We start from the raw sequence: 9,365 nt of genomic DNA, 5'->3' as shown, positions 1-9,365 counted from the left end.
CTGGTAGGAGATGGAATTTGGTAGGGTGGAGGATGATTTGGGAAAATGGGAGATGGATTTTTGTAATTGGGGGTGGACTTTGGTATAGTGAAGCTTGGACGTTTGGATAAGTGGAGGTGACATTCTGATAAACTGGAGGATATTTGGGATGACTAGCTTGTGTGTAGCAAGCTTGGTGGGATTTGTGAGAAGGTCGAGAGCTTGTGAATATGACGAGCTTCTGGGGGTTTTCCTTCCCCCATATGAAACAGCAGCGATTTCCTCTCTTTTCTTTTTCAACAATTCTGAAGATCCAGGTGATGCGGCTACACGGACTATCTTTCCTGATTTTAAACCGTCCCTCGATAGTCTCACCAATCTTGACTATCTCAGAAAACTTTGCTCCAACGAGCAATATAATTCTATCATAATATTCAGGTTCTTGCACGTGCACGAATACTTCAAAAATTTCTTTCTCAGACATGGGTCGTCTCACCCATGCCACCTCTTTTCTCCACCTATATGCGAACTTCCTATAGATCTCGGTTGAGTTTTGCTTTATCTTCTCCAAAGAGTATCAATCTGGAACAATTTCTATGTTGTAAGAAAATCGATCGATAAAATCTTTGGCTAATGCATTCTAGCTGGGCCATTGCCTGGTTTCATGTGATGTGAACCATTCAAGACCTTCTCCGCACAAGCTTCGACTGAAGAGCCACATCAATAGAGCTTCATCCCTACCAACTCCAACGAGCTGGTCACAGTAGGCTCTCAAATGAGCCATAGGATTGCCCACTCCTCCGAAAGTATCAAACTTTGGGATCATGAACCCTTCTGAATGGTCGAAATCTGAATGAATACATAAGTTTTCAAAACTAAGACCGGCGATATCAAGGACGCATTGAAGCTCTTTCATGGCTTTCTTGATCTCTTTCTTTATGTCAACCTTTACCTATTCCTTTTCCCTCCACTCCTTTTCATGTTCCTCGTAATGGTCCAGCTCAAAACCGTCACATCGTGGTCGGTAGGGGCGGGAATATAGAAAGTGTCTCTTTTTGGTAAGGGTGGAGCTACAGAGGGACTCTGAGCATTTTGAGCGGTTTGATAATTCTGTGGGTACATTTGACTATTCGTATTCTGATTTAAGTAGTAGTGGAATATTTGGGGATTGAAAGTATTTTTCTTTTGATTTTGGTTTTGATTTTGTGGTAGTGGAGCAGTTTTATGGTGGGTATTTTGAGGATGGGGTGGAATTTGGGGATGCTTGTTTTGAGGAGGAGGTGGAGCTTTATAAGATGCGGAAGCATATTGGAGATTTTGGGTAGTCAAATCTATAATCGATGGATTCTGAGCAGGTGTAGATGGCTGGTTCTGGGCTGGATCCATATTTGAAGAAGGGAAGTAGATTGAAGGTCTCCCATTAGTAGTGTTAGTGGCAAAACCTAGCGGAGGCAGATCCTATCTCCTTTCCATTTCCACCTTCATCTCTGCAATCTACTGCATCAGTTGAGAATCAACTCATCTAGTATGTACGGTGGGTTGAGCCACCACAACATCAGTAAGGCTTACGTCTTCATTATTATTCCCCACAACAGTCTTTTATTTGTCTGAGCTTTGTTTAGAGAAGAAATCTGTGGGACCTTTTGATCTGGTGAAATAGGGATGATCTGCCAGCTTTCGATCGACATAGATCAGTTTCAAAGTACCTGAGAAGGAAAACAACTCAAAGGTAGATTTTTCAGTGCAAATTCAGAGTACAAATGCATTATATCACACAGAGATCAGATAAAAATACAAGTTGCTTTGTTTGAGGATATCTTCAACCCACGATTGAGGGCGAAAACACATTTTTAATAAACAGTAGATCGCTTGTTTTAGTTTGACGCTGTCTCAGAAAGGCTAAATAACGTTGAGCTAAGGTATTCTTGCAGTTGTCCTATGATGTTCGTTTATCTGGATTTCGTATCCTCTCGTAACATGAAAGGGAGAATAAAAAAATTTAAGATAGGGGTCGGGCCTGAGAAGGATGCCTACGAATCTCACAAGAAGAATTCAGGCCTACGTAGTTCAAGTGCGAGATAAAATATTTTCATTCATTCGTTCATTACGATTACAAAGGAATTGAAAGGCAACAATAGAGCTTTTAAAAGATTAAATGATGATGACTCATTAGTCATTTCCCTTCTTGTTGCAGCATTAGTCTCCTCCTTTCAGACGACCTAGGAATGGAGGATTGTAGACAATTTCCTCGTCGTCGTCTTCCTCAATGCTTCAGGGTGAGCGTTGTTGGGACCACTATTGTGTCATTCCTCATAGACGGGGTATTTTTCGGCCATTTTATGAAGTTTATCAATCATGTTGTGGTGGAAGGATTTTCTCTTCTTCCTCCGTGTGGCTATCATTTCTCTCATGGAGGAGAATTCTTCCATTTGCACTGTCAGCTACTCATCCAGTGACATGCTTTTATCTAATAGAGTGGCCGTCTCCGATTCTATCCTCGCTTCTCTTTCTTGCACTTTCAACCAAAGTATGTCCAACTTGTCTCGCAAGTCCTCTGTATTCATCTCAACATCTTTCTTTATCTTCATCTGTGATGCCAGATCCTCATCCAGCGTCACGGTTGCATCTTTGTAGATTGTGATGGCCATGTCGACTCTGAGTCCTTCCTCCTTGGCTTCTTTAATTTCCCGAGTGATTTGTTCTATCTTTCTTTGTAGTTCTTCTCCAGTGAGTTCCATCTGGATGTTCTTACCTTTGTCAATATTAGTGATTTTTGCCTTTCCTGAAATGTGACAATGAATGTTTTTGGATATGTGGTATAGGAGGTGTCTTTTGAGTGAGAAACTTAAAACTCAGAAATTTTGGTTGGACATTTTGTAATACTGACTTCTGTATATTCTTTGGAAATTTTCAGATAGGAGTGAGTTTAAGATATCCTCATTTGTAACAACATAACACATAAGCATTTAAACACACATATATCACATCCTAACACACACAGAGGGACCTTTTTGTTCAAAGGGTAGGCCTACTACTTTTGAATGATGTACGCGTGAATTTGAACCAAATAAACAATCCCCCCCCCAAATAAATTTCACAAGTGAATAATAATGTTAACAGAGGGAAAATAAAGCATAAAACATTAAACACAGACCCACGCAGGGGCCATTTGTATGTACGAAAGTGCAATAAAGGCAGGCCCGCGCAGGGGCCAAAATGACAAATACATTTAGAAAAGCCCGCGCAGGGGCCAAAATGACAAATACATTTAGAAAAGCCCGCGCATGGGTGAAATTCACTATGTCGCTCTCGATGGTCCCACTCCATTGTTGTTCCCCTGAGTCATGTACTGCTGAAACATATATCGTAGCATCAGCAAGAATCCTTCATCCAGGCGTCCTTTGTCTTCCAAGTTTTCGTATCGCATCCTCTCGATTTTCTCCTCGACCCAGGTATCGAAATAATCATAATCACACCTTAGTATTTCCACCTCTTGAGTCACCCTCTCAAGAGTATCTTGGTTCTCGATAAACTTAGCGTACACCTCTTGGGCTTCTTTCTTTACCACTTGTAGCTCGGCCATTGCTTTGCTTCTCAATCTGTTACGCTGTGAAAGCTACGCGGGGTTTGTGAGGAGACATTTTGTATGTCCCTCTTCAGCCATTCTTTGTAGCCCTTGTCATTTCTAGCATTGAATCATTCAGGGGCGATGGAGTCTTTATCCATATGCTTGGAACTTTTCCATTCTTTGAACATTTTAGACGCGTCGTGCACTCTATCATCTCGAATTTCATATTCATAAGCGCCATAGTACACCTCTTTGGGGATAGTTTGTCTCCTCTCTAACTATCGCAAGACTCAGAAGGGTGCATAAGGGCGAATTCACCGAATACCTCGTAGAGTAAGCACAATCTGTGTGCGTCTCTCCACGACAACTTCTTTAGAGATGGAACGGTCAAGCATCCATTGGAGATCTTCTTATCTCAATTTAGAGAAAATCTGAGCCCATCTCCCTCTCGTTCTCTTATTGTCCAAATTCGCCCAGTACAACATGCCATTCAAATCTTTAAGGGTGTTCTTTTTGTCGAGAGTATGTAGCTTCTGAGTCCCAACACCCTTTTCTAGATGACTGAGGATCCACCACTGAAGGAACAAGTTACACCCTTGGAAGCACCGATGCCCCTCCTTGCATTTTCCCAGGGCTCGATACATATCGGACAAGATAATCAGAGCTATAGGGTAGTACTTTGTTATCCCTTGGTTCTCGTACCCTTTGAATAGAGTATGTGCGATTACTATAACACCAGTATTAATGCTCATACTCGGTCCATGCAGGAAGACCATCATTCCCAACAACGCTACGGCAAATGCTAGAGGACGAATCTCATTCCATTCTCTACAAAGACCTTGAACTCTCAGTTGTAAGTGGAGTAGAAACTCGCATGTCCAAATCTGATATAAAGATCTCTAAATGCTATGTGGGATTCTTGACAGCAGTAGGCAAAGTCTTCCGCAACCGAACCAGTCAGCAATACTTTCTACCAAAGGCTTATTAGGGATAAAGATCTCTTCTTATTTTCTTGCTTTCCTTTATATCCCAGTGCCTACCGTGTGTATGCAGTCTCGAATTTCCTCCAAAGTCAGGGTAATTTTGGCGTTTCCGAATCGGAACACCATTCGTTGTCTATCCAATATCCCATGAGGACCTCAACCAATTCCGGCCAACCATTCATGTTGATTAATTCTGTCAGAGCACCCACGTATTTGTTGTGGGTTCTTCTATGATCCCCGTTCAGATTATTATACCACATCGTTAGTTGAGGTGGCGCTGATATGACCATATCGAACATTTAAAAATGATCCATATCTACAAAACAGATGCTAGTTAGGTTTACCCACTCCACATTGGTTTTCACACGTACATCATTCAAATGTCACATAAATATGATGTGTCGTGAGGTCGAAGACCTTAGACACGATTTTGGTAATTTTCTACTAAATGGACTTAATACACCTTGGGTATTAAGTCGTCTTATGCTAATGCTTAATTTGGTTTTGGTTTTGCTCTAACTTAGGCTTACTAGAATAGTTTTCAAGTTGACGGTTACCCGAGTCGGACAAACATCGGGGTGAAACTACCAAACAACGTCAGATGACCGCATTCCAACTATTTGTTTGATACTTCCAAATGAAACTTTTGTGTATTTTATGAAGAAAGCCGTGGAAAGCCACATAACATTCAATTTCCTAATGCAAATGAGGTGGCAATTAGCGGAAATATGCCATGAAAAATGGGACAATTATAATAATCAAGTAAACAATTAAGCAATTATAACAAAATAATGTTAGTCTTAAGGTTAGAATCCTCAAAAGTCCCCATCGGAGCCGCCATTTTGATTCTATATGGAAAAGAAAAAATATTGTTTTGAAGAGTTTTCGACTTTTTTAGAGTCGCCACTTCATTTATGAAGAAAAATCAAGAAAACTGACGTTTCCAAAAGATTTAAACAAATAAAATCATTCGAAAATATTTAGGGGGTCGGGGATTCATATTGTATTTTAGGAAGGTGTTTAACGCACCTAAAATACCCATTTAAATACATCTATCTGACAGCTAATATTATTTGGCTAATATTATTTGGCTAATCTTAAACTAACTAGAGTTGCTTTCAGAAATAAAATATTGATTTTATTATCTAAATAAGGCTTGCTAGATTTATTTTTTAGTCGATTTAAAATAAGTGATCAAAACGAGATGGTGTCTTGCAGAGGATTTGTTTATATCTAGCCCTAAGACTAACTTCATATAGTCAACACATAAATAAACGATATGAAGAGATAAAGAGAGAGAGAGAGAGAGAGAGAGAGAGAGAGGAGGACCGGATGGTAATTGGAATGACGTACGAGATGTTTTAGAAAATTATGAGCATGTGAAAAGAAACTTCATCTCAAACTTACATATGACAAATAAACTACAAATCTTTGGTAGGCAAGATTTTTTACAATTAAGAAAAAAGGAAACAAACGGTGATAGCGAAAATAATGCTACTGTATGTGGTTAACAATAAGCTGTAACATTACACGTACTAAAAGCACTTACTGAATAAGGATTACGCATTTTCAAAGTCAGTTAATTGCAAAAGAAAAAGGTAAGTTGAACTTATGGGTTACAATGACCCCTACAACAAACATGTATCAACTAAACTTATTATTAAACAAGCAAACCTGCCTTAGTATTGCAATATATTCTCATAATTCAAACAACCCAAATAAAATTTAAAGTGAAAAATCCTCAAGCAATGAGAGCAAGCTAGCGGATGTTTTATCGAGTCAAAATTAAATTTGATAGATGCTACATAGAAATCGAAAATCATACATATTTCAATGGTAGAACCTTGACTTCTATAAAAAAAATACAATATTTGCAGTCAAGCCAAGCAAATCCGATGTGTTCAAGGCAAACTAAGGAGAGACAGTCATTTCTTGGAACCAAAACCGACCCATAAATGTGGAAAAAGATTTAGTCCAATAAAACTTTTTATAATGCACCTCAAGTGCTCATCTTAGAAAAAAGTGTATGGAGAAAATAATGATGATTTTTCGAGACACAAAGAAGGAAAACTAAGAATAAATGATTGACTCTAGTTGAACTAACTAAAATAAAACGCACAAGGGAAGCTATGGGGAATCGCATATTAAAGAGGTGCATTTACTCGCAAACGAGATAGGCATGGGTGAGATGATAATTTAGACTAACAATTGAACCTTCTTCAAACAGTTTAAACTACAACCCTATAAAAATCTGGCCATATCTCGAACCGAATGGAAAGGAAATATTCCCCCACCTCCCAAACCTTCTAAAAAAATTGCTTGTAAAATATCATTCAAAACATCATATACACTCCAAATAACTAAATACAAGTTTATAATAAAACCCATATGCTGGAAAAAAACAGTGAAGCAGAAAAAAAGAAGAAATAGATGCAAGAAAATAAAATGAACAGTAACGGGAAAGACGTACTATAATATTTAATGGACTATAGTCGCACAACGTTCACACTCCCTATTGTCTAATCCATATATCGACTAAAATCCATGAAAATAATGACAGATTCGAAAACACCTCATACTTCGAAACGACTAAGACGAGTCAAATACTTTGAGAGTTAAACGGAATGCAATCAAAGAGAAACTCGGAAATGTGAACAGAAAGAATAATAATTTCAATCTAGAAAGTAGTTCGAAACATGAAAAGTCCATGACTACACACTTAAATCATATTATAAGATAATCGATTCTAGAACACTAAATGACAATCTTGAAATGCCTTGCAAACGTAACCAACAGTAGGACGAACAGACAAAAAAAATAAAGAGAACATGTGCTCTATTCTCAATCTCCATAGATATTTGAAGACAAGGAAATTACACAAATGAGACACTTAACATTGACCGACCAGGTTTATGCTCATTCAAACCATACAAAAAAAATTATCATGCAGTAGCAGTAAAATCAAGAAGTGAAAGTCGTTCAGAGATACAAAAAAAATAGAACAATACTTTGACTGAGTGGAAATTTATAGAAGAATATCACCTCCTTTAAGGCAGCGAATGGAGACGGGATGAGCGAGGAGTAGACTTTTATCACAAGGAACTCGAACGCCAACGATAATCAGAGGAACCGGGCAGCCAATCAGGAAACTTCCCTATTTGAAAGTGTCTTTAAAGAATGAGAATACTACTCCCTTGTTTTAAAAAGAAATTGTTCAAAGATCTTGTTACTCAGAATAACAACTCCAAAACCACTCTCACAATTCTCTCACTTTTTCGGCTTTTTTTCTTTTCTTTTTTTTTCTTTCAGTGAACGTCAAGCTTTTATATCGAGGAAATTAGGGTTGGGAAAGAGGGGGAGAAGGGCAGAACGGGGAAGAGTTTCGAGGGTAGAAACGAATTTCTTCCTCATCCTTTGAACTTCAAAATCCCCTTAAAGACAAAAAAAATCCACAGATGGGTCGTACAAAGAAATTTCGAATTCTTTGGCAAAATTTCAAAATTTGATAAGGACGCCGGCGGCTAGGATTGGTTCTTCGACGTGGCCTCATCTCACGCAAGGAGGACGATCCCGTGTGCCTAGGACAGAAAATGTGCATGTACCTTGTTGTACGAACAAAGACGTTGGAGTGTCGTTTCTTCTGGGAATTTCCGGTTCTTGATTAAACGGGCGATTAATGGCTTATTTTGGACGAGAAAAGGGGCACGATCAGAGCTGGACTGGGTTACAAGAAAAGATGGGTTGGATCTTTTGGAGAATGGTTATTGAATTATTAATGGGTTGGGTTTGCTGAAAATTTTAAGAAAATGGGCCCAAATTATATATATACATTGAAATAAGCTACCATTGCAATTAATATTAAATAATCAATTAGTCGGATTAAATTTAAAACTCAGAAAAATTGAGTTGATTAGAAAATGCTTTTCACTTTCCAAATCAATTCATTTTCCTCAAAATTAAAGACAATGACTTCCCTTCAAAAATTAAGGAAAACATATTCCAAAACTCTGCTCCAATTTTAAATTACATTTTTTTTGGGAAAAATAATAATATAAAAAATCAATTTTAAAATATTATTTATTTACCCGATCCTGACCCCCACCCATCCCACCCACCCACCACCGGCCAGCCCCCCCCCCCCCCTCCCTCCCCAAAATAATAATTTTGCTTTTAAAAAAAATGTCAACTTCAAATTTTTATTTTTAAATTCCTAGCCACATCCCCCCTCCCCCCGGTCATCCCCCCACCCACCCCACAACCCCAAAAAAATTAATTTTATTTTTTTAAAAAAAATATAAAGTTTAAATTTTTATTTTTTCACTCCTATCCCCTCCCCCTACCCCCACCCCCACCACCCCAAATAAAAATTATTTTTAAAAAATATTTTCAATTTCATAAATTATTTTCTGCTTTAGTAAAATAAATATGTCTCTAAAAAATATTTTTCATTCATAAACCAAACACTAAAAAATTATTTCCGAAAAATATTTTCTACTAACCAACCAAACATGAGAAAATAAATCTCAAATCTACTACCAAGCACACCCTAAGAGGATACTATTTTTCCAATTTAATTGGATGAAATGTAGCAGCACTTGAAGTGTGATTTTTTAAAATATGCTTATTAAAAGGAAGAAGTTTGTTGCTAAAATACCCAGTAACCTTGACAATTTAAGAAAGTACTAAACTCTCGTACGTGTGCGGATATACAAGTCACTTTAGTGATGAAAAAAAAGTGAGAAATGGGTCGACTCTATATATAGATGAATAAATGATAAATTCAATTTTCACAAATTTTCATGATTTATGTTTCCTCGTCAACCATGAAATATAGA

General features: G+C 37.9%; 1 long non-coding RNA gene across 1 annotated transcript; it reads right to left on the bottom strand.

The window, feature by feature from the left end:
- Positions 1 to 3,092: 3,092 nt before the first annotated feature.
- LOC138348267 (uncharacterized) lies at positions 3,093 to 8,291 on the bottom strand. Its single transcript, XR_011220578.1, has 2 exons — positions 7,573 to 8,291; positions 3,093 to 4,846 (listed from the first exon to the last, which is right to left on the bottom strand). It is a non-coding gene; the product is annotated as an uncharacterized lncRNA (long non-coding RNA).
- Between the last annotated feature and the right edge of the window lie 1,074 nt (positions 8,292 to 9,365).

This window comes from Solanum lycopersicum, chromosome 4 (genome assembly GCF_036512215.1).
Source record: "Solanum lycopersicum chromosome 4, SLM_r2.1".
In the NCBI taxonomy this organism is placed as follows: Eukaryota; Viridiplantae; Streptophyta; class Magnoliopsida; order Solanales; family Solanaceae; genus Solanum; species Solanum lycopersicum.
Note: the sequence above shows the minus strand (reverse complement) of the source record. Positions and strands in the feature narration are given on the sequence as shown.